A 25,782-nucleotide genomic window follows, 5' to 3' on the forward strand; every position below is an offset into this window, starting at 1 on the left:
ATTTCTGCCTCTCGTAAATACTCCTCCACAGTAGAAGAAAAAATAACAAATGCATTGTAAATAGAGGCCCAGACGTCTTACACTTAAATTACAGTCACGTCATGCCAGTCCTATCCGATCTTTCAATTATAGTCATTAATTGAGGATGTAACCCAGAAACAATTACATCCATGAAATTCTAATGAGTCTCCTGTAGTTAATATAAAAAGAAAACAATGGGAAATGCATGCTGATGCTGGAGTCTAATCCAATTCTGTCGATTAAAATAAAGAACAGCATTTTGTAACATGTAAATCTGATTCTTTTTCCTCTACCCAGTTTCATTTCTCAGAGAGTGACAGACTGAATGCATAGATTTGCTTATCTAACAAGCTTATCGAGTTGCCCTCTCTCCGTTAGGTCCGGAGCACATCTTGAGAACTCACCGGTGGGGAATATATTTTGCTCAGGGATCCATCTTTTAGAGAGTCTCATATACCCACAAGAAAAGTCCATTCTTTATTTACCTGACCTAAGTGAGAACATACTTCACTATGACAAAATAATTATATGAATGATTTCTGGAAGAGCATGATGGCTGCTTAATTCTGAATCTGTCTGCTTCTGCTAGAAATAGAGCAACAAGATAATGAAAAGAAAAGAACCAAAAAAAAAAAAATCACAAACTCCATTTTCACTTAAAATAGGAGACAAAGAAAACCCACAAACTTCAAACTATGTGTACATGCTGCCAAAAGCAACTGACACCAGCAGAACCTGGCAGGAAGGCCCCCCGAGGAGCCATGCTGCGAGTGCTGACTGCAGAGGCCCATCACAGAAACCAAAAGCAAAATAAGTATCTACTCTCCAAAAGGGGCGGGTCCCAAATGGTGGGCAAAAGTGCCAGGAACAGTACTGAAAGACAGTTGGCCATGAGCGAGTGAGGGTAGAAGGAAGACTTAAAAATTTGCCCAGACAAATGCAGAGAATATATTTAGAGAATGTCAGGAAAAATCAATTTTCTGAAAGTAAGTGGATCACGTTGGGAAATAAGACATGTGCCCCTGGGTAGTAGCAACAGCCAGTAGAATACGCGGAGGAGACACAGGACTGGATGAGGAAGTTCTCCAGAGCCAAGTTAGGTTCTAAGAGGCAAAGGAAGGTCCTACATAGAAGTGCCACAGTATAACAAAAGATCTTTGAGCCCAGGGCTGATTTCCAACAGAAATTGATTCCTGAATTTTTTTTTTTCTCTAAGCCTATAATCGTTGGCTGAGATGTCTATTTTAAATTGGTTGGTTTCCACACCATATCAATGCCTATACTATTCTGGTTTCAGTTGTGAATCAGGGAAGCTATTCCTATTCACTCTACACTACCTCATACTCACATCTAGGAACATATTGTTCTCATTTATATGAGAACCCAAAAAACAAAAGGGTAAAGATATGCACAAAAAATTAAAATGATGTTAGAAAAAATAATGTGAGAAACTTGCCAACAGAAAGGAACACTCACTAAAATTATTTTACAGTATAGCAGATAACTTCAGCCCAATATTTCAATAAATAAAAGTTTTGAAAATAACAGATTATTTGCAGCTATGAAGGAAGATCACAAAGCAGAAATATAAGAGTTCTAGGATAATACAGTCGGACAGTAAGAAGTGATGGCCAGAAAGCCAGCAAAGGTAAAAAAAAGAATTGACATAACTCAGGGGTAAAAAGGACAAAATTCTTTTATAACTGGAAAAGAATGATGACATGGAAACTACACAAAGGGTCTGACAAAGAGAAGAAAGAAAAGGAAACAAAGAGGTGGAAACAAATAAATATTAAATTATGGATATAGAAAACAAGTAAAGAAAATGTAGTACATGTGCAATTGAAGATTCCAAGGAAGAAAAACAATTAGAGAATTAAAATTTAAAAATATCATTTAAAAATTATTTGAACTAAAAGAAGAAGTAAATCTATACATTGAACCTGTGTACCAAGACAAATTTGTCCCAAAACATACCTTAATAAAATTATTGGGCTTTAAGAATAAAGAAAAAATTCACTGGATAGGCAAAAACATCAATATCCTTATAAGGGCATGGGGGAATAAGATTAGTAACTGTTATGGGTTGAATGTTTGTTTCCCACACCCCCCCCCAAATTCATATGTTAAATCCTAATGCCCAATATGATGGTATTAAAAGGTGAGAACTTAGGGAAATCATTAGGCCATGAGGGTGGAACCCCCATAAATGGGATTATTGCCCTTATCAAAGTAGCTCCTGAGAGACCCCTAGCCCCGTCCCCATGAGGATACAACAAGGAAGTCTGTGGCCCAGAAGAGGGCACTTAACCAACTATACACTGATACCGTGTTCTTATATTTCCAGTCTCGAGAGCTGTGAGAAATCAATTTCTGTTGATTATAAGCTATCCAGTCTCTGGTATTTTGTTACAGCAGCCTGAATAGGCTTAGACAATATCAAACTTCTCTCACAGTAACTTTTAATGTCAGAAGACAGTGGAAAAACACCTACAAGATGTTTAAGGAAAGAAAATATGAGCCATAAAGGAGAATCAAGGTTGGTAACTTTACTATCAGATCAGGAAGAAATTAGACCAAAAAGCATTTGGAAGAAGAAGAAAGAGAAGGGAAGGGAAGAGAAAGAGTTGGAGCAAAAGTGAGAGAGACACTATATAATAGTTAAAATTGAAATTCACAACAAAAATATAATAGTAATGATTATCTATAGATCATCATAGTGCAACTTTAAAAAAGTGAAGCCTATGGGGGATATGTTCTCTTTTCAATTGCACCATTTTAATTAATGGAAACATGACATTTCTGCTGTAGTCAGAAAAATCTCAAGAATGTCCACTGTCACCATTATATTTCACGTTATACTGGGAGAGTTAAAACCAACAAAATTATGCAAAGGAAAAGTTAGAGTAAAAAACAAAAATCTCAAAACTTGTAATGAAAGAGGTAAAACTCTATTTGCTAACTATCTAATTGTGTAACTGGTAATGGAAGAGAATCAAACATAAAAAAAAAGTGATGGAATTAAATAAGGTTGTAGGATATAGGGGTGCCTGGGTGGCTCAGTTGGTTAAGCATCTGACTCTTGTTCTCGGTTCAGGTCATGATCTCAGCGCCTTGGGATTGAGCCCCGTGTCAGGCTGGGCTGTGTGCAGCAGCACAGAGAGTGCTTGAGTTGTTCTCTCTCCCTCTTTCTCTGCCCCTCCCCTGCTCACGCATGCTCTCTCTCTCTCTCAAAATAAATAAATAAACATTAAAAAAAAACTGTATGGTATAGAAGTAATATATAGAAATCAGTAACATTCATAATAATAAATGCCTAGTTATAAGATGAAAGAAAAGAATCTATAAAGTCAACAGGAAAAAGAAATGTCAGAGAGAAATACTCTAGCACATTGTAATGATTTCAGCAATATCTTTCATCCCACATATTCTTAAATGTGACTAGACACTTTTATCAAGAGGTGGGATCTATGTCTGTGCCCTTGAAAGTGGATGGGCTTATGACTATGGTGGAAGCGATGCCATGTGACTTCTGAAGCTAAGTTATCAAAGGTGATAGAGTTTCCATCTGGTTCTCATGGGACACTGGCCTTTAGGACCCTGAGTACCAGGTAAGATGTCCCGGGCTGCCATGCTGTGAGGCAGCCCGGGCAACACAGGCCGTATATAGGTGTCTAGGTGACAGCCCCAGCTGAGAGTCCTGAGAGGAGTCAGTATCAATGGCTAGACATGTGAATGAAGAGGCCTCCCAATGTTTCCTGCCCCCAGTCACCCATTCACCCCCAGCCTTCAACTCTTTTCAGCTGATGTCACAGAGAAGCCAGAGAGAGCTGTTGCTATTCTCTCCTTTCCAAATTCCTGACCCACGGAATCTAGGAGCCTAACAAGATGGTTGTTTTACAACACTAAGCTTGGGTGGTTCTGCAATATAAATAACTGTTAGAAATAATAAGAAATATTCACAGCCTTTGTGAGGAAAATTTTAAAACTTCTGAAAGACAAAAAGAGTATACTTGACCAAGAAAAAGGAAAACCTGTTCTTTTTTTTTTTTTTTTTGGAAGTTGTGGTGGGGGGTTGTTTATTGTTGTTTTGGAACTAAGAAAGGTGATTCTAAAATGCATCTGGGAATATTTTAAAAATAAAAATATTTTGGAGAACTATGAGAAAATGATAGAGAAATTATTGATACTAACCTTACTACATATTGAAGCATATTACAAAGATTATATGATAAAACAATAGATAGACTAATAGAAAAACCAATAGAACAGAATATGGAGTCCAGAAATAAATCCAAATAGGTATGGAAATTTGGCATATGATAAAGTTATCATTTTCAAATAGAAGGATAAAAATGTATGGTTTTGAGGGAATTGCACACCGATCTGGAAAAAAAGACAAAATTGGATCCACACTTCTAATCAAACACCAGAATACTCTCCAAAAGTATAAAAATAAAATATCAGAAGTAAAACCACAGGAGTACTGGACTAAAACATGAATAATTTCCTTTATAACTTTAGAGGAAGAAAAGCCTATTCAATGGTGAATAAAAAACACACAAATCTCAATTTAAAAAATAATAAATTTAAGTACATAAAAATAAGAAAATTTGCATGACAAAAATATCAGTACAAAGAAAAAGGTAAATAAAATGGGAAAAAATTTGCGATTTCTATCACAGACATAAGGTTAATCTCTTTAATAAAATTATTTTATTTTATTTTTTATTTTTTATATTTATCTATTTTTGAGAGAGAGAGAGAGAGAGAGAGAGAGAGTGAGCAGGGGAGGGGCAGAGAGAAACAGAGACACAGAATCGGAAGCAGGCTCAAGGCTCTGAGCTGTGAGTATAAAGTCTGACACGGGGCTCGAACACATAAGCGGTGAGATCATGACCTGACCTGAAGTTGGAAGCTCAACTGACTGACCCACCCAGGTGCCCCTTTAATAAAATGCTTTTAACGAAAACAGTATTTAGGGACGCCTGGGTAGCTCAGTTGGTTGAGCATCTGACTCTTGATTTGTACTCAGGTCTCAGAGTTTGTGGGATCAAGCCTCGCCTGCTGTCGGGCTCTGTGCTGATGGTGCATAGCCTGCTTGGGATTCTCTCTCTCTCCCCCTCCCCTGCTCATGCTCTTCTTCTCAGAGTAAATTAATTAACTTTAAAAAAAAAAGTTTAAAAAAGTATTGGACAAAATACACAAAAAAGCTAAAAAAGTATTTGACAAAAATAAAAATTAGTGATGATTTTATAGTGATACGGTAGTTTACATTTCAAATTACAGGTTTTAAATTAATTTGATTTTATATGTTTTTTTTCATTCACTGAAAATACTGGTTTCTATAAAACTAACGATATATTCAAAATAATAATAGAACTACTAAACACAAGTCTACTGAATTCAATTATTTTTTCAAATAGATGTTTATTTTTAAAATATTTCTTATTAGAGTTACACAGTAAAAATAACGCATTTTAAATAACATGAAGTAACTATTTTCTACATGATTGTTCTACACACAATATAAAATTTGAATCATTTTATTTAAACTTTATTCCATGTTTAGCAATTATTTTTATCTCAATGTACTTTATTTTTAATTTTATAAAATATTAAATAATTACAAAATAAAAACATAATGCGATGTATAACTAGAGAAGTCTTTACTTCCCTCCTGGTTCCTTTTTATTTTCTCCTCTTTCCCACTTTATAGGTTGGGAGAATTTTCTGCATTTTTTTGTTCACTTAAACAAATACTCTGGAGTCACCTCATTATAAGTCTTCTTCATTACATTTTACAGAGGACTAGTGCTGTATTATGGAGAAATATTATTTATTTTAAGCCAGTTCACCATAGATGGACACATAGGTGGTTTCTAGATTTTGTTATTTTAAATATTGTCCAAATTAGGGGCGTGTAGATGGCTCAGTCAGTTAAGCATCTTAACTCTTGGTTTCCGCTCAAGCCATGATCTCACAGTTCGCGAGATCAATTCCCATGTTGAGCTCTGTGCTGACAGTGCAGAGCCTGCCTGGGATTCTCTTTCCCCCCACCCCACCCCTCTCTTTCTCTCTCTCTCTCTGTCCCTCCCCCACTTGTTCTCTCTCAAAATAAATAAATAAACATTTAAAAGATAAAAAATAAATATTGTCAATATTAATACCCTTGTATATACAGTAAAACCTTGGATTATGAGTAACTCGTTCTGCAAGTATTCCACAAGACAAGCAAACATTTCTAATAAATTTTAACTTGATAAATGAGCAATACCTTGCAATATTATATGACACTGAATGTCACATGATCACAACTGAGCCAATGGTTCTTGAAATTCGCTTTGATATACAAGTGCTTTGGTTTATAAGCATGTTTCTGGCATGAATTAGGCTCACAAACCAAGATTGTACTGTACATCATTTCGTATTTTTGCAAGGGTATCTTAATGTAGATTGCTAGAAATAATTGCTAGATAAAAGAATAAAGATGTATTTTACTGGGTATTTCCAAATTCCGTTAAAATGACATTTTGCTTTCCCACCAAGCAATAAACGAAAGTGCCTTTTTCCCCAGAGCCTTGCCAAAACATTTATTATGGACAGAGTCCTTGATATATTACCTCACTGTGATTTTCACTTAGAACTCTGTCATTATAAATGAGTTTAAGCATCTTACTCAGGTTTTGGGAATATTTGCATTATTTTTGTAGAGTTGCGAGTTATTAGTATTTTTCTTTTCTATTTAAAGAAATTATATATTAGGGTTTTAACCTTTGTGTTATAAACTGAAAATTTTTTTTCCAGTTTGTAGCTAATAATTGTGTTTTACTGATTGAATTCTATTTTTCTTCTGTTCGAAAAGTTTCTTCAACTATTTTTGCGGTTGCATTTTCAAGTTCTCAGTACAGTGATGACTTCCAACTGTGAATTGCCAATCCACACTTCTACTCTGAACTTGAGACACACTGATGTGGCTGCCTACTCAAATTCCCCACCAGTCTGAAACAGGCCACCTAATCTCATTTACCCCCTCAGCCTTCTTAAATAGTTAAGAGCAACTCTATCTTTCTAGTAGCTCCAGATTTTTCAAAAAGTGTCTCTCTGTACTTTTCTCCCTCACATCTAACTAACTTCAAAGTAAGTTCGAGATCTGTCAACTTTTCACAGTCTTCAGTGTAACATCTTGGTCCAAGAGCACATCATCTCTTACTTGGGTTATCGCAAAAGTCTCCGTACTCTTTTTCCACCTTTGCCCTCTCTATTGCATATTCTCAATAAAGTAATTAAAATAATCCTGTTAAAATGTTGATCAGATAATTTCATCCTCCTGCTAAAAACCTTCAGATCTACAAGTGAAAGCAAAATCATTCCATTGGCCTCTGAGGCCCCACACAATCCAGTCCACTCCCACCTTCCCCTCTGATTTGATCTCCTACTACTTTCCTCCTTGTAGAGCTTGCTTGCAAAAAGACTGGCCTACTTCAGGTTACTGGATGTGTTCACTCCAATATCGGAGGTGAATGCCTCCTGGTGTTCCTCATCAGGGTCTTTCCAATAGCTTCTCACTCTGGTTGTCCATTCCAAAGACACCAACATGTTCCACTCTCTCATCTCTGCTACATCTTTATTCTAAGTCCATCATATAAGTGAAGACTCCCCTGTCCACTCTGGGAAAATTATACTGCCAAATGCCAAATTTATCTCTCTCTGAGTTATCTTCTAAACATAAATTACTTCATGAATTTAACTTATTACATATTTACTTACTTTGCCTATCATTTTTTTCTATACACACAAACCCAAACAACACTAAAAACATACATGATTCTAAGAACTGTTGAAGGCTATTATGTGTTTATTTGCTAACTACTGTCTACATTTACTACACCTAGAATAGTGCCCGTCACAGAGCCAGAGTTCAACGTGTATTGTTGAATGAATGAAATAAATAGATGGATAGAGAAAACAAATTAACCTTTTTCTGTAAAGTTCTACTATATTGATGGGTTATGTTTCCATCTCCACTCCTAGCTCTAAAGCCCTTTTTTTCACATGTGTAACTTCACTGATGAATTCATATTTTATAGCTCTTAAATTACAATTACTGATTTTCTTTTCTTTTTCATTAATCAGAAAGGAAAAAAAAACCTTATTTGCTTCAAGAAAGAAAAAATAATATTACATACTAAAAATAACTAACATTTGTTTTGAGTGCTTACTAAACCTTAGGTGCTATAAATTTACAAGTATTGGGGTGCCTGGGTGGCTCATTCAGTTGAGTGTCCAGATTCTTGATTTCGCCTCAGGTCACGATCTCATGGTTTGTGAGATCGAGGGCCTGTCGGGCTCTGTGTTGACAGCATGGAGCCTGCTTGGAATTCTCTCCCTCCTTCTCTCTCTGCCCCTACCCTGCTCTCTCATACTCCTTAAATAAAGAAAGAAAGAAACCAACAAACTTAAAAAATATATGTTAAAAAAAGAAAAAGAAAACAGTGCCAACCTACCAAATTCTCACAAAAACCTTGAGCAAGGTCTATAACTATTAAGTGTACCACATGAATTCAAATATAGGAAATCCATCCCTAGAGCCAATGTGCTTAGCACTATATCACAACACTGCCTCTTTGGATTCTTATGTTGTAGGAAGTATTTCTACTCCCATTTTAGAGATCATAAAATTGAGGCAGTATATTTTAAAAACCTTCCACTTGTATAAGGCTGGTAAGTATAACCAGAGCGAAAGCTGGCCTTTTAACCATAATGTATACTAACTCTCACTATGTCATTCTTTAAGAAAAAATAAATAGTGTAGGAGCACCTGGGTGGCTCAGTCAGTTGAGCAACCAACTCTTGATTTCAGTTTAGGTTGTGATCCCAGCATTGTGGGATTGAGCCCCACATTAGGCTCTGTGCTGAGTGTGCAGCCTGCTTAAGATTCTCTGTCTCTCTCTCTCTGTCTCTCTCTCTCTCCCCCCTCCCCCCACCTCTCTCTCTCTCTCCTTCTCTCTCTCCCTCACTCTGCCCCTCTCTCCCTGCTCACACTATCTGTATCTCTAAAATAAAAAAGGAAAGAAGAAAAGATAAACATTGTAATATTATTTAACAATAATCCATCTTTCCAATTTATCTAATATCCAAATTAGATAAATCCATCTTTCCATTTATCCATCTATTGATTCAACCAGACAGTCATCACACATTTATTGAGTACCTATTAAGGCAACAGATTCTATGCTGACTACCGGGAAGACAAAAGTAAACAAGACAGACATAATCCTCACCTTCAGGGAGTTTATAATCTAGGAAGGAAATATATGGATATAGAAGGGTACTTAGGAAGCTAGAAACATGAAAACCATTCCAAGCATCCATGGTAAGCTATTTATTATGATAGCATATTTTAATGTCCAAGAGGTTTATTCAAATTTATAACTATCCTACAAATTTTATTTTTTTACATAAGGAGCTATACTGATAATACATTTTCCATAATATTAATTGAGTTTTTGATACTTAGAGATTAAGGGTTAACTTTCACAAAGAACCAAACAAATAATAATTAGGAAATAAAACATAAATAATTACTGGGAAAAACAATATATCATTTTATTTCTGGCCAAAAACTCCTAACTAGAAACAACAGACTTCTGAGAAATTGCATTTTCAAGCTCTGAGTAATCTATTTTCAGAGCATTTTCACTCATGGAAAATTAGTTGCCTTTCTTTGGTAACCTCTGAGAATGGACGTTATAAATATAGCAGAATGACACTTAGGATTCCTATGAAAAGAAAAACAAATAACTCCCCTGTAGCTGAGGGGACCAGAAAGTAAACTTTTCACATCAAACCGTGTGTGATTATAGCTCTTCTGGCATTCTGGAACCCTTCTAAATGTTTACGTTCTTGCAGGGGTCAAGAGTTGAACAGGGATTACATATGCTGTTTGTGTACATAATCGTACAGAGGCAATGTGATTTCTAATACTGTCCTACAGTTTGGTGAAATGCGGAGGCTAACCATCTGTCATCGGTAATGCTGTCGAGAAGATTTGGAAAGTGTCTGATTGGGTTTTGGCAGTGAGTTATCTGTTAAAATATTGTTGGAGGCAAACCTGGGAAGATCTGATGCATTTTAAGGAGACACAAATGTCTCAGCACATGGGCACCCTGATACTGGGACGGTGAAGTGTTTTATTTAGTAGAGGCACAGATTTCAGTGCAAGTCAATAAAGAGAAGAAGTAGTGCTGTGTTTGTATATTTAAGCATATACGCTAGGTTCCACAATAGAGCACTTTTCGGTATTCAAAAAAGATGGCATTGGGAAGCAGCATCTGTCGAACACATTAAGGAAAACGTCTTCTGCACTGAATAGAAACTGGAGTGTGAGAGAAATTACGGGGAAGGCCTGACTGCAAATCGGGCATGAAGAAATACAAAAAGTAAGCTTCTGCTCATCAGACACAGGGAAATGGGTTTGTTAAAATTATGCCATTTCAGATCCCCTGGTGTTACTATTACGTCAGAAGAAAAGAGAGAAAAGCTGGGGAGAGGTCAGGATGGGGACAGAAGGCAGGCACGTGAAGGAGGAAGAGCCCAATTAAAGATACGATGTGCGTCATTTACAAGAAGGGCTCGATGGCAGTCTCAGGGAACGTTTCTCATTCCAGGCTCTGGTAAGCAGCCAGACTCAACTGACCCTCAGAGATCAACAACTACTGCGGGATCTAGTGGGCCCGACTTTCAAAGGGTGTCTGGGTTTGTTTCTCAAGTCCTTTGGAAGCAGTGAAAATCACCAGATGCATCCACATTAGTCAGCAAGACTAATAAATACCCAAGCACAAAGATTTCAAACCAAACTGCTTTTTATATAAGAAATATGGACAGTGAGGACCAAAGTTAACCCATGGTTACCACACTGGATCAATGCAATGGGATTCTAAGAAGTTTTTATGAAAACATTAAAGAAGATTTTTAGTGGAAAAGATAAGGGTGCAAGAGAAAAAATTTATGCCACCTGAGGATTTCCCTCCACTGAGGATAGTTTTGTAAGAGATGATTGAGACATTTTAAGAAAATAAGCTGGACTGATGAAAAGAATTCTAGCGTTAAATAAAAAAGCACAAATCTTTTTTTTTTAATTTAAAAAAAATTTTTTGATTAACTCCCTGTGGAATGTAGGCAAACTTGTGCTCATTTTTTTTTTCCTTTCTATACAATAGGGACAAATCTGATTACACTGGACTATGAGAAGTTAAAAAGAAGCAAATATTTAATGCAAGGTCAAATCAAGTTAAAGCTTAACTTGAATTTTCATAAGTAACATATGTTTTATATCTAAATATATATGCATATATGTACATATATAGGTAATGATTACCCTTTAAATGAGGCATCTTCCTTCCTGGAAATTTACAAGAAAGAGATAAACACTCATCAATCTGTTTTGATTTAATGAAGCCTGATTGGAAGACAGATAATGACTTAAATGACTTCAGGAATATAGGCCTTTTAGTTTATACTGCTTTATGCTCCGTATATCATTTATACTTATAGGTCTTTTGGAGAGTTATTAATATATCTCAGTGAAGTGTGTGGATGTTTCTTGATCCACTTGTAAATCAGAAATTCTTTTGCCACTGATAAAAAGAATAAAGATTGTTTTATCTATATCTTTCAAGTGCATTTGATTGCCAAATTATTAGTAATGATCTAAAGAGAGAACTGTATGAGAGAAGATGGAGAGTGTCTCCATAATCAATCTCTCACATGCTCAAAGGGGAAAAGAAATGAGTATTTTCTTTCAACATTAGTACAAGCCTTAGGGACATGATGCTTTATCAAGAAAGGGCAAGAGGAATTCAATACCATCAGTGGAAAACAGAAAGTAATGAGGAAGAAGCAATGTCTTATGGGATTCGAGTGTGAAACACCCCCCCCCAACACACACACTCCTCTCTTTCTGATTGACTCCCCTACCTGATTAACAGGATTCTAAAACACCTCCTTAAATAACCAGGAGTGTGCTGATACATAAAGATTAATTTTAGTCTTGTTTTAGACTAAGGGTTAAAACATACACACATATTCACAAAATAAATCCACTAATTCTCCCTAAATCATGTGGTGCACGATTTAAGCTGAACAAAATTTACTTTTGAGGTTTATTCTTATTTTGAACCACTGTTTTCTTTCGCAAGTAAGGAAAACCCAAAGTTGGCCATAATTATGTATGTATTTGCATATGTTATAGCTAAAGACAAAACTCTAGCAACCCTTCAATTTTCAGGAAAGAAAATTGTTTGCAAACTCAAAAACAACATTTTTATTCCCTTAAGTAATTACTTAGTTAATGCCTTCTGTCTTGATTATGGCTTTAATAAATGAAAACATCTTTCATTTTTACTAGTCTGTCTGAACAGTCCACATTTCTTATATCCTAGAATCAAAGTAGACAGTGTTGTTTAAACAATAAGCAACCAAAAATATGTCACCCTGGGAATATACATATAATATCACTACATCAAGCAACATAAGCTAACCAAAAAATTTAATAATTGCATTTTATAGTAATGAATTCATTATTATATATCAACTTTCAGACTACAGAAGCCGCAAACATAATCCCTTTTTTCTTCATAGTAAATTGATAAGGGAAAGACAGTGAACTGAAGCAAATAGGCAAACAGAGGGAGTCTTCATAAACATGACATCCAAGATACACTGAGTATTTACTATTTGCCAGGCACTGTTTTAAGCACTTTATATATTTTCATGGTAAGTCACCAATCCTCACAACAGCCATCATACAAGGTAAGTAGAAGTCAGAAAACCAAAAGCCTAAATAACTTGACCCTGGTCACTTGGCTACTAGAACCAGAATTCAAACTCCAGGGCTACTGGACCATGCCACAAACACAAACAAACATTCCTAAATCTAAGCCCATGGGTTTGATTCATAACTTGTTTTGTGTTATTGTGTGTTGGAAACCTTTTGTGAATATCGAATCAATGAAATGTTTCAGGAGAATAGAGATATGTTTTAGATGTTGTATTTGCCAGGGTTCTACAGAGAAACAGAACCAATAGGATGTACACAGAGAGAAAATTATTTTAAGGAATAGGCTCAGGTGATTGTAGAAAGTCCAAAATCTTCAGATTAGGCCAGCAAGCTGAGAATCCAGAGAACAGTGGCAGTCCAAAAGCTGGCAGAAATTCCTTCTTCCTCAAGGGAAGTCAGTCTCTTTCCTATTAAAATCTTCAACTGATTAGATGAGGCCCATCCACATTATAAAGTATAATCTGCTTTACTGAACTCTATTGATCTAAATGTTAATCTGACATTAAAAAAAAAAAATACCTTCTCAAAGACATCTAGAATAATGTTTGACCAAATATCTGGATATTATGGCCTGGCCAAGTAGACACATAAAATTAACTAATATGATTCTATACGTGCATCTGTTTGCATATTTGTATGTTATGACCAAAAACAAATTAGCAAACTTCTTCACTGGGAAAGAGTTAGCCAACTTTGAAGCAATGTTTACTCAGCATACCAGAACTTTTTGCTGCCTATCAGGACTACAAAGAAGGTCCCAAATTTCCAGTTTCTTATAAGCTGGGTGGGTCAAGGATAGAGAGACAGACATGTAATGTATACAACCAACTATGTTACACTCTACTGAGTTTTAATGAAGATGTTGGGATAGAGTTCCACAGGAAGGAGAAGCAGTAAGGTGCTTCTTCATGGCTACCCCAGAGCCGAGAAGAATCTCAAAAAGCAAGGGACACTTCAACCCCACTGAGGAGGATGAGGAGTCCACCAGGAGGAAAAAGGTGAGGAACAAAGATATGAAGACACAAACACAAATGGGCTTATGGATCTGTAAGAAATTTAGTGAAACTGGAACAGAGAATTCATGATGAATTGAAACTGGAAGAACTTCATAAGTCATGGCATAAAGTCTGCTGTTTACGCTGAAGCTAATGGGAAATTGTTGAAGTTTCCAGCTGGGGGAATGACATGAGCACAGATAGATTTCAGAAAAATTCTATTAATGGCAGAAGAAGAAAAAAAGTTGAAAGACAGTAACGGAGGCAGGAAAACCATTTAGGAGAGATGGATGAACTCCTGAACCAAGACAGCAAAGCAAGATGAGGGAGCAAATTGGGAGAAAAGACCCAAAACGTTTTTTGAATTGAAATATACATTTAATTATATACAATGTATAAGAAAGTGAATTCTTTTACTCAACAAACATATATTGGAAATCTACTATGTGTTTGGCTCCCTGACAAAAATATTGGACTATAAAGATAAATAAGAGGGCATAAACAAACAATTATACCGTGTGATAAATATAATAGAAGCAAAGCAAGATATGAACATGACAAAGTAGAGTCAAGAAGACCATACAGAGGAGGTGATGCCCAGGCTGGGCGGTCATGAGGAACTAACAGAACGAGGAAGACAAGACTGGCACGGCAATTCCAAGCCGAGAGGCAAGATTCAGAAAGCACTTAGGCGGGGACAAAAGCTTTGTTCAGGGCTCAGGGGTGGTCAGGATTATAAAGTGTGCGGGAGAATAAGAAAAGGAAGTCAGGGTAGGTTGGGAAGAGGCTCGTTTGCATTTTACTGAAAGATGTTGATTAGTGACAGAATATGATCTGAGTTTTGACAGAAGCACAGAGAATGGATTGATGGAGAAAACTGGTATGGAGCTGTATCAGTATCCAAAGCTGCCGTAACAAACTGCCACGAACTTTGTGACTTCAAGTAACAGAAATGTACTAATCACGGTGTGAACAGGGCCAGGCTCCTTCTGAAGGCTTTAGAAGAGAATCCCCCTTGCTTCGTCCAGCTTCTGGTAGTCCCTGGTATTCCCTGGCTTCTAGCAGCACCACTCTGATATCTGCTTCATCTTCACATGGCTTGTTCCCGGCGTGCGTCCACGTTCATCTTTCTCTGTCCCTCTTTCTATTTCTTATAGGATACTGCCACCCTAATCTAGTATGACCTCACCTGGATCCTTACTTTAAGTGCATTTTCAAAGACTCTATTTGCAAACAAAGGCGTATTCTGAGGTTCCAGGTAGACACGCATTTTTATGAAACACTATTCACCCTACTGCAAGAGGCCATTGCATTAGCACAGGTGAAGACTTGAAATAGAGCAAAGCAGAGGAGATAAAGAGATAGGAAGCAGGTCAAGGTGACAGAGGGCATTGCTGAAGTGGAAGAGGAAGTGAAGTTGTGAACTGAGGATAACTCCAGTATTCCTGGCTGGGGAAACCAACTGGTTTGGGCACCCCTGGTTGGGATATGCAGGAGAACAGATTTGAGAGATGGGCTCTGAGGTGCGGAGGATGTAGAAAAGTAAAGTTTTACCCAACGTAAAGTGCTTTGGGTGAGGATATCCTTCAGGGAAAAGAAAATGTTTTAGGATGACTTAGATGGCTGAGTAGGCGATGATGCCATCCACTGTGATTGGATGCACAATGGAATACAGATTTCTTTTTTTTTTGAAGAAAATAGGGTTGGTTTTGGAAATCTCAAGTTTGAAGGGTGTGTAGTATATACAAGGGAAAAGGTAGGGCACAGAGTAGGAAATCTACCTTTGGTGCTCTGGAGAAGAAATGACAATGTTTAGCACCTAACAGCAGAAAGCAATACATCTCATAGGAAACTAAGACAAGCACAAAGGAACAATAAGAGAATAGTTAGTGAAGTTAAGAAAGGAGTTTCAGTAAGGGAAGGTCAGTGGTATTAAAAGCTTCAACAAGGAGGAGAGCTGGGGATGATCCCATTGCATGTTAACAGAGACCATCCTTTACCTGGGACAAAGTAGCTGGTTTGTAGCATCGGTGCTACAATGTGGCACTGGTGTCCTGCTGCAGTAAGATGAAGAGGAAATGGAGACTTAGGAGGTAGAGACACACAACACAGTTACATGGGAAATCAAGTTGTTAAACAATTGGTACAGATCCCAAATAAAAATCTACTGAAATATATGTGCAATGAAAAGACCAGAAATACACACATCAACTATAAAAAAGTACTAACAGATCCATCCCTTTTTTTTACTAGTTCCAATTATTATCAATGTTTTATATGCACTTACATTAACCTATTTAATTACACAGCAATTCCTTGAGGGGCTGCTATTACACATTTTGCATGAGAAGAAACAAAAAGGCACTGAGATCCAAGGTTACCTGACCGTAGGCACACACCTGATGTATGACACAGCCAGGATTCAAGCCTTGAGTCTAACTCTGGATGCTGTTCACTTAAGTCAATGGTTTACTACTGTCCATAATCCCAGTATTTTCCTCTAGATAATGGGATTGTGGATGGTGTTTATTTCTCTTCTTAAAACTCTTTAAAACGTTTCCCCAAATTTTCTATATTCATTTTATAATTTGAAAAGATCCAAGTAATATATTTTTAAAGAAAGTATGGTTGGTGAGCATACATCTTTCAAAGATAAAGAGAGAAGACTGTAGTAATTTGATGGGTGAGTAACATTCAAGAAAAGTGATTTAGGTCTTTCGCTTTTTTTTAGGAGAACTTACACATATTTGAAGGCTAAGGATATAAACTCAATGGAGAAAGAGAAATCAACGATACAAGAAAAAAGAGAGGGAACAGAGTGTAAAAGGGAACAGAAGACGGGTTATAATAGTTGAGTAATAGCGCCTCTGCAGGACAAATGTGGAAGAATGTTCTAGACTGAATGGCAAAGTTCAGAGACCCTGGGATATGAAACACCCAGCTTTGTCCATGGATCACAAGGACTTTGGAGCATAAGTGTGACGGAGGAAATATTAAAAATGAGTGGTAGCCTTGCAAAGGAATAAGGATAGTATCGAAACAAAGGAACTGAGCGAGGTTAGTCTAAGATAAATTTGAAGAAATCCATGATTCTGCATGTCTATTTTTTTTTTCAGTGGATAAAATAAGTTATAAGATCTGATAACATCAATGAGGGTTGGTTTGGTTGAAAGTGGATGAATGTAAGATTTGGGAAGCCTTCACATGGAAGGGGAAAGTCAGGTGCCTGGGGATGGATGAATGTGAACGTCTGAATGGAAAGAGGGTCCATTCTTCCCACTGGGACAGCGATATGTTCACTGTCATGCAAGCTCTCTCAGAGTAGGCATTCTGTCTCTTTCACCCTCAGGTCCAATGCTTAAAACACAATCTAGAACAAGGTAGTCGCTACTCGTTATAGAAGCTTGGGGTGGAGTTACTCTCCCCATTATCAGCTTATGCATAAAATCAGGCACAGAAGTAGCAGTGACTCTGAATTCACTGGTTCTTGTTCCCACCTGCTAAGTAGAACTTACCAGTCACTACATTTTCAAGTTATGGGAGTCATCGAGCACCCCAAGAAACTAGGCATGGTGCTTACAAAAGGTGCAAATCAAACGTATGAAGTAGAATGAGGCCTGCCACTGTTCTCAGGGCAGTAGGCTGAGCAAGCGTTTCTTGGTGCTCTGACAACCAAACGTGTCTGTTAAGTCTATTAAATGGGATGACTGGCCTAATTTGATTTTCCACTTCTTTTCCACTGTATGTAACATAATCAGTTTCAAAGAAACTTGTCCACCTCTATCTGATTCCACTACCAGCAGCGTATCTAGAAATTGTTGAGAGGGCCAAAATAATGTTTTGATGGCAAGGCTGATTTGACATGAAGTCAAAACAGTTGACTTAAAATATTTCTATTGGTCTATCCACACAATGTCAAACATCCAATTCAATGGGCTGTGGCAGGAATTGTGACGGGGGGGCGGGGGGGGGTTGGAGAGGAATCCATCAAAGGCTTTCATCGTCCTTTTCATTAACTAAGTAGGTGAAATCAATGATCAAATCACTATTGGGTGTTCTGGAAGCTGAGGCTAAGCAAGGAAATGGAATTCTATGACTCCTGGTCCATGTACCTTAGTTTCTTTAAAAGGCAATCATGAGGTTAAAAACTACCTAAACTTGGTAGAAGAGTGTTTTCGGCAATGCTCAGGAATGCTACTTACAGATTAAGGTTCTTCTGTTATTAGCAGATGGCTAAAATAGCCTTCTACTAATAAAGATTTATTAAATTTGGCTCATTTGAATTTATAGCCAGGGCCCTGATCCTAAAGTATAAGCCTTCAAGAAAAACAGAGAAAAAGATGTTCGAATTAAATATGCCGCTTCAAAAATGCATCACCTCACGCCTTCAGGAATGCATGTTTCTGATGCTCATGAGGTCCCAGAGATAACAGCAGCTACTTGAACATGCCCTATCTCCGTATCAGTTATACACGATTTAGTCTCCAAAAAATAATTAACTTTTAAAAGTTACAATTTCCCTTAGAAAAAAGATAATTGTTTTCCATAGGAAGGTACAGAAGCTTTGTACACTGATTTATGTCTTTTTCCTCAAAAAAATTTACGGGGTGAGTGGGGCTGAGGGTGGAGGGTTTTATTTTGGAAATGTACCCAATTCCCTTGCATCACATCTGCTTCCTTCCCAGTCTGAATTTCTGTGACCAGTCATAAAGGGTACAGTCAACCTCTCCTAAATAACTATTGCTAGGAACATTTATTATACCTAGCTCCTTATTTTATGAAAATGACAAGTACATAAAATTTTCTATGCAAGTGCTTCTGTGATTTACTTAGCAAGCATCCTGAGCTAAGTAAGAGCTGAATGAGTTCTACTGCTGGGCTATACACATCAAAATTTAATTAAGCTTCTGACCTAATATCCCCCTTGTTTCATCGAGTAGGGAAGTCATGGGTGGACCACGTCATTCACAGAAGGACTGTGCAATTGTGAAATCTGAGCAGTCTCTATCTATTTTTTGCCCGAGTGTTCTTTTAAAATCTCATTAGATTATTATGAGTGTTACAGCTGTGCTAATCTTTTTCTAAGAAATGAACTTTTAAAATTGCACATTTTTAAAGTGACTTCTAGAGTTACCATGGCAGCTTCATTATAATGCACAGAGACGAACATTATCACAGCTAGGCCTGATCTATCCAGGGCTGTCAGGAAATGAGAATTTCACATAAAGTGCATTCTCCAGTAGGGCTCATAAAACTTGCCAGATCAAGTACCTAGACTTTCGGTTTAACAATTTTAAATGAAAAGCTTTCATCATATGCTGCACACATCTCTGTTTCCCTAAATGTATTCTTGATGACTCAGGGTCTCTGATATCGATATCTTATTGTACTTAGAGCTACACACAGTGCTGTTTGATTTTTTTTTTTTTTTTGCGTCTTTTTCATCTCCATTTGCTAGTTGCTTATGATGACCAGTGACACTCAGAGTCATTTCAGACCCTGAGAGAGTGAGGTTTTGTCCCTCACCTCCCAGCAAGAATAGATTTATACAGTTATGTTACCTGGACGAGCCAGGTCCTTTTCTGGGGCTACCAGAAATGGTGACTTTGTACCGACATGCAATGTAGTTGGTTCTCAAGCCCTCTTTCTAGAAGCGGGATTGGATTTCTGCACTGATTCCTGGCTCTCAGAATCCAAGAGAGTCACTCCTTACCCACCTCTTACACTTTCCACATTCTGATGGGCTATTAACTTCCCTGCACCAATTGCCTTAAAGAGTCAAGTATGGAGCTGCCATGAAATGATTATTCTGCTGTGTGTGGGGGGCAACTTTTTGTGTTTATCGGTACTGCATGATGCCTGTACTAAGAAAATAGTGCAGTCCATTTTAAAAGTATACTTGTAATGAAATTAGAGATTACAGGCATCTAACATCAGGCGTTGAGAACAAACTGTGGTGGTGGCTTACTAAAAGAAATTATAACGTTAGCTTCCGAGAGAGTTCTAAGAGAAGTAAGCATAATTCCTGCCTGAATTGCTAACGCAGCTCTCTGACCTTGGGGCTTGATTCGTCATCTCGGACCCTGAGTCTTCTTATCTGTAACGTAAGGAACATAATACGTCCTCCCAAGCTTAGGAAAAAAAAAAAGTTTTTTTTACATAGTAAGCACACAAGGTTATCGCCATATATTTAATTTCTAGATGTGACTGTATTTAAAATACGAATGTCATTTTTACGCATTCAGATGCAACTGAAGAATAAGTTCTGAGTTCACTCCTGGCTGAAGATATGGCTCCCCAGAAAGAATGATATATATGATTATAGAGTGATGTTCTCTGCTGCAAAAGCAGCAGATCATCAATCATCTTACAAGTTAGGAGAACATTTTCCTCCCCTGCTCTTTCTTAAATGCGGAAGAATAGAAAATACATAGAAGAGACTGACATTTATCATCCACTGGCCAAAAGAATTGGGCCTGTCTCTACCTCCTTTTGCTTTTCTCATTCCCTTCAAGTTTTGCTCAAATGGTACTCTTACAGCTGATACTCCTATGTAAAATTGGAACCCTCGGGGCCTCTGGGTGGCTCAGTGGATTAAGCGACCAACTTCGGCTCAGGTCATGATCTCACAGCTTGTGAGTTCAAGCCTCACGTCAGGCTCTGTGCTGACAGCTCAGAGCCTGGAGCCTGCTTCGGATTCTGTGTCTCCCTAGCTCTCAGCCCCTCCCCCACTCATGCTCCCTCGCTCTCTCTTTCTCTCTCTCTTGAATATAAACATTTAAAAAATTATAAAAAATAAAATAAAATAAAAAATAAAATTGCAACCCTCTACTCACTCTTTCTGGCACTTATCATTTCCAACCCGCTGTTCAATTTACTTTTTTTTCTCTAGCTTTATTGCCAGCAGTTCCCACAAGGGTGTAAAGCCCACAAAGGTACACGTGCTTTTTGGTTTTGGTTTTGGTTTTGTTTTGTTTTGTTTTGTTTTGTTGTTGTTGTTGCTGTTGTTTTCGCCCACTGACATATCTCCAATATTTGTTTTGTTGTTGTTGTTGCTGTTGTTTTCGCCCACTGACATATCTCCAATATCCAAAGCAGTATCTGGCATTGAAGAGTACTTATCAAAAGCATGAATTAAAGGTTTATTATTTCTTCTCAGAGACTGTATTTGGGGGGGGGGGGGAGGAAAATAAAAATAGTACAATTATGTGGGGACTAAATTTATAAAAGTTATTACAGTCTAATTTTAACTAATCATCAATTAAATTAGCAATATAAATATATTAATCTAAAACAAAGTGTTTTTATTATATTTTTATTTTCGTTATTGTTTGGGGCTCCTTTACCATTTTTTGCAACTCAAATTGGAGGTTTTAGTTATGTATACTCTTGCCTTCATTCGGTCATTCGGTAGTAATGTTTTCTGCCCATGGATTTTTTTTTTTAACGTTTATTTATTTTTGAGACAGAGAGAGACAGAGCATGAACGGGGGAGGGTCAGAGAGAGAGGGAGACACAGAATCTGAAGCAGGCTCCAGGCTCTGAGCTGTCAGCACAGAGCCCAACACAAGCCCATGAAGGGTGAGATCATGACCTGAGCCGAAGTCGGACGCTTAACCGACTGAGCCACCCAGGCGCCCCTCTGCCCATGGATGTTAATACAGCTGTGAAGAACGTGGGTGTGCATTTGACTTTCTTTCTCTGGTTCGGTTTCCTCAAGGTCACGCTCTTCCCTAGCTGACCTGCTGAGATCATTAAGGCGGAGTGCTGTGATCTCGAGGCCTATACACACAGTGGTCCCCCCCTTATCCTGGGGGGGGGGGACACTTTCTAAGCCCCCCCCCCAGTGCATTCCAGAAACCGCAGATGGTATTATCTCTCTCAAAATAACTGTTCGTCCTGTACTCACCCTGCTTGCGATGATGTGAGACGATAAAACGCCTTCGAGAAGAGAGGAAGAGAAACGAACGACCCAGGCGTTGGGATACAATGTTAGGCCACCCCGGCCCTGACGCTGCGTCGGGAGGATCATCCGCTTCCGGATGCCAGTTGCCAGGGGTAACGGAATCCGCGGAAAGCAAAACTGCGGAGAAGGCGGAAATACCGTACCTGTGGTAGTTGGCGTTAGTCACGCAATGGCGTGTGTTTTATTGTAAGTGTTTTTTTGTCTCTAGGTAGCTTTACAATAGTGGTCTAGGTCAGTGTTTTTTGGTGTGTGTGTGTGTGTGTGTGTGTGTGTGTTAACGTTTATTTATTGAGAGAGCGCGCAGGCGCGCGCGCGAACACCAACCTGGGGAGGGACAGAGAGAGCGGGATAGAGAGCAAATCCCAAGCAGTCTCCGCATTGTCAGTGCAGAGCCAGATGTCGGGCTCCATCTCGGAACCAGGAGATCAAGACCTGAGCAGAGAGGAAAAGTCAGACATTTCACTGACTGAGCCACCCAGGCGCCCCAGGTCAGTGTTTTCGTGAACTTTCATGTGTGTGCAGATTACTCGCAGATCTTGTAAAAATACGTATCAAGAATAGGTAGATCTACGTAGGGCTCTAGATTCTGCATTTCTAATCAGCTCCGAGGTGATACCGATGCTCCCGATGCAGAAAGCACCCTCCGTGTTACAAGGGTCTAGATTAAAATTGGGTATTGGCATTAATCTGTTTATTCCTGAATTGAGCGCCAATTTGGTTGCTTAAAGGACAGCAAAGAGAGAACTTACACATTTTTTTTTTTCTTTCACAGTTTAAACCTCAGGTCTGGTTAACATTTCTATTTAGTGATATTAATTATGGATTTCAAGTTTGCATACAGTAACATTTACTATAAAATAGGAGAGTGTCGTTTTTAGGAATGCTCTAAAGACAGGTGTAGATTTTATTCTCTAATGAGGTTCAAATTTAGGACTATAATGAGCCTCACTAAAAAAAAGTGAAGCAGGAAATGGCAGATTTGTTTTGATAGAGACCAAGAATTTTAAGTGCGTGTTGGTTTTACACTGTCTTTGAAACTCTGTGCTATGAAAACACAGGAGCCAGGAAATGAGCCCAGCCAAGTGATTCCACTTTCTAAAGATGTCAAAGTCGGTTCTCTGCAATATCCAAATGTTCCTCTTTCCGAAGTAATATGAGAAAAGGCCTCTCTATCAGTTGTAGCTGAATAAACCCAGAGTACTTTTTCTCATGTGGATCAGTCACAGTCCCTTAAATTAAAAAAAAAAAAAAAATCCTTCCTCTTGAGGGCAGGTGAAACTTCTGTTTCTTCCTCTAGCCCACACTTGGTTTTCTCTGGAAACGGACAGGAGGACTAATTACACTTTGTTGTTGTTCCTTCAAGAAAAATGAACTAGTTTAGAGAACTGAAGAACTGGGGGGGGGAGGAGGGGGAGGGGGGGAGTTGGTGTCTCGAGCATCTTAGAGTTTCTTATTTTGATTTTGACTCAGAATTATAAAACCATAATTGCTTTCACCAACTGCCCCTGTGTTGGGCTGGTACAGTTGGGCATTGCTGCCTGGGAAGTTCCGGGCGTCTACTGATCAAACATTCTCCTATACTATTCTCCATATGTCAGTTACTGTCTTCATTTGTACTTCTCTTTTCTTCTTTAATTTTTTTTTAATGTTTATTTATATTTGAGAGAGAGAGACAGACAGTGCTCAAGCGGAGGAGGGACAGAGAGAGAGGGAGACACAGAATCCGAAGCAGGCTCTAGGCTCTGAGCTTTCAACACATTGCCTGATGTCTGGCTCGAACTGACAAGCCCAGCCTTGAGATCACGACCTGAGCCTAAGTCTGACGTGTAAACCCACTGAGCCACCCAGGCCCCCCTGTACTTCTCTTTTTTGACTCAGTGTGACTCTCATGTTTGGGCTGGGCAAAATTAAAGTTCTTAATTCAACCTGACGCAATCTAGCTGGACACAGACTTTGTTCCCCTTTTTCTTAAAATTTTTGGTAGCATCGCTGTGACTGGAGCAGTTAAGGAACTTGAAGCAGGAAATAAAATCATGGCTCAATCTAGGATTTTAAGGTGACAGAGGTAGGAGTTCTTACGGTCACATTACTACATTGATGCTGAAGCTTTGCCTTTGAAATTGGGTAAACTGAGCTCAAGATCTTCTAAGTCTCTTTTCATAGAACATCTGTTTTCTGAAGGAAAGCTGGCCAGCTACGTTGCGACAAAAAACAGATCATTTATGACAAAACCAACCTCAGTAGGTAATATAACACTCTAAAGGACAGGTTCTTAACACAGGAGTTGAGTTATACCCAGACACTTCTGAAATTGTATGGGACATTTGTATCATTTACTGAGAGAAGGTACATTAATTTTCATCACATTGTCAAATGATTCTGTGATTCTCCCAAAAAAAGGTGAAGAACCATTTCGTTTCCTTGTGTCTGTTAAAATTTAAAATGTTCATGACTTGGAGCTAAACATTTCAATTCCGGGGATCTGTTCTACATAAATAGCCATCCTAGTGAACAAATATAGTGCACAAACATTTTTTTTTCTGAATTGTTTGTAACAGTGAAAGAATAGGAAGGACCTGAAAATGCCCATCAATAGAAAATCGTTTCAAATATTACAGCACATTTGCACTATGAAATACTATACTGCCATTAAAAACAATAAGGCTCAAATTGAAAACTCTAACGTGTACTGTTAAGAGTCTTTCAAAAAAAGAAAGGCAAGAGTCTTTCCTTCATCAGATGAGCAAATAAGGATCTATGGTGTACAAAGCATTGTGTTTGGTACTAGGGATAAAACTGAGGAACTACTGAGCCCCCTCCTTTTGCATTTTACTTGAGGTCTACATGAGATCAACATGCATTCATAATAATATGTGGCCAAAAACAGTGCAGGCTCTTGCTTACAGGGGTATTTGCATATAGATGCCTAAAGTTTGGAAGGATATAAGTCAAGAAGCAAAATTGTAATGTCTGGGATTTGGAAAGGAAGGAGTGAGAAGAGGTTTTCAATGTTTTCCTTTTATTTTATTTGCACTTTATTTAAAAGCATGCATTACTCTTATAATACTTAAATATTTCTTAACCATTTACTTAAAACTCTAGAGTGAAAATATACTGCTTTTAAGTGGAATGTGTAACTAGTCGTTATAGTCTACATACAGTAATAAAACAACTGTAGGTTTCGATTTCTTTAAAAATCCATTTTTTGACTGATCTGAAAACAGCCAATTTAACTATTATTTTGTATTTAAGACCACTTTTAAAACTGTCCACTGGCTTTCTATCCTATTCCCACATAGAAATGATTACACATGAACCTTCTTCCTCCCCCTCTTCTTTGAATAAATCACAGATACATCAAATACCCTCCAATCTACAGTGTTTTCTGACATATAAAATACTGATATCAATCCTGGAAGAATTAATAGTTATTTGAGTTAAATATACAAGTGTGTTTGTTCAGTATGCAAACATCAATCGTACACTCTTCCCAACCTTTTCTACGATGTGATCAGTTCACTGAGTACCCTCTTTAACTCTCAAACTCAGGCCCCAGTACTCAAGTACTGTTTGAGTACAGTATTGAGTACTATATCATGCTTTACTAATGTAAGTCTTTGTGGGGATGTCTACAGAGATATTGTGACTATTTCGTGATCATGGACTCTTCCATGAAAGCAATACGTATGGACTGGTTGAGCTGCATTAGCGGCCATGACAGGGGAGCTGGAGTAAAACAGTCCTTGAACGGTATTTGAGCATTACCTAAAAAGTCATTTAAAAACACATGAAATAATGGCTCTTATACGTGATGCCCAGAGATAGTGATCTCTAATTTTCATCACTATCAATTCTCTTCTCCTAGACCACGTAGGAGTGTCACCAATCCAGCCACCTTGCAGGTTTGTAGGGTTACATGCTTGTTCTGGCTAATGACTGAGCATAAACTAAAGTGTGTT

The 25,782-nt window shown here is 37.9% G+C and overlaps 1 long non-coding RNA gene across 1 annotated transcript in view; it reads right to left on the reverse strand.

The window, feature by feature from the left end:
- LOC125919408 (uncharacterized) overlaps nucleotides 1–22,087 on the reverse strand; it is a 99,932-nt gene extending 77,845 nt beyond the window's left edge. The window contains exon 1 of the long non-coding RNA XR_007456766.1: nucleotides 21,767–22,087. This is a non-coding gene — a long non-coding RNA (uncharacterized LOC125919408). The remainder of the gene's footprint in view (nucleotides 1–21,766) is intronic.
- Between the last annotated feature and the right edge of the window lie 3,695 nt (nucleotides 22,088–25,782).

The sequence above is a fragment of the Panthera uncia genome, chromosome B4, assembly GCF_023721935.1.
Source record: "Panthera uncia isolate 11264 chromosome B4, Puncia_PCG_1.0, whole genome shotgun sequence".
Taxonomy (NCBI): domain Eukaryota; kingdom Metazoa; phylum Chordata; class Mammalia; order Carnivora; family Felidae; genus Panthera; species Panthera uncia.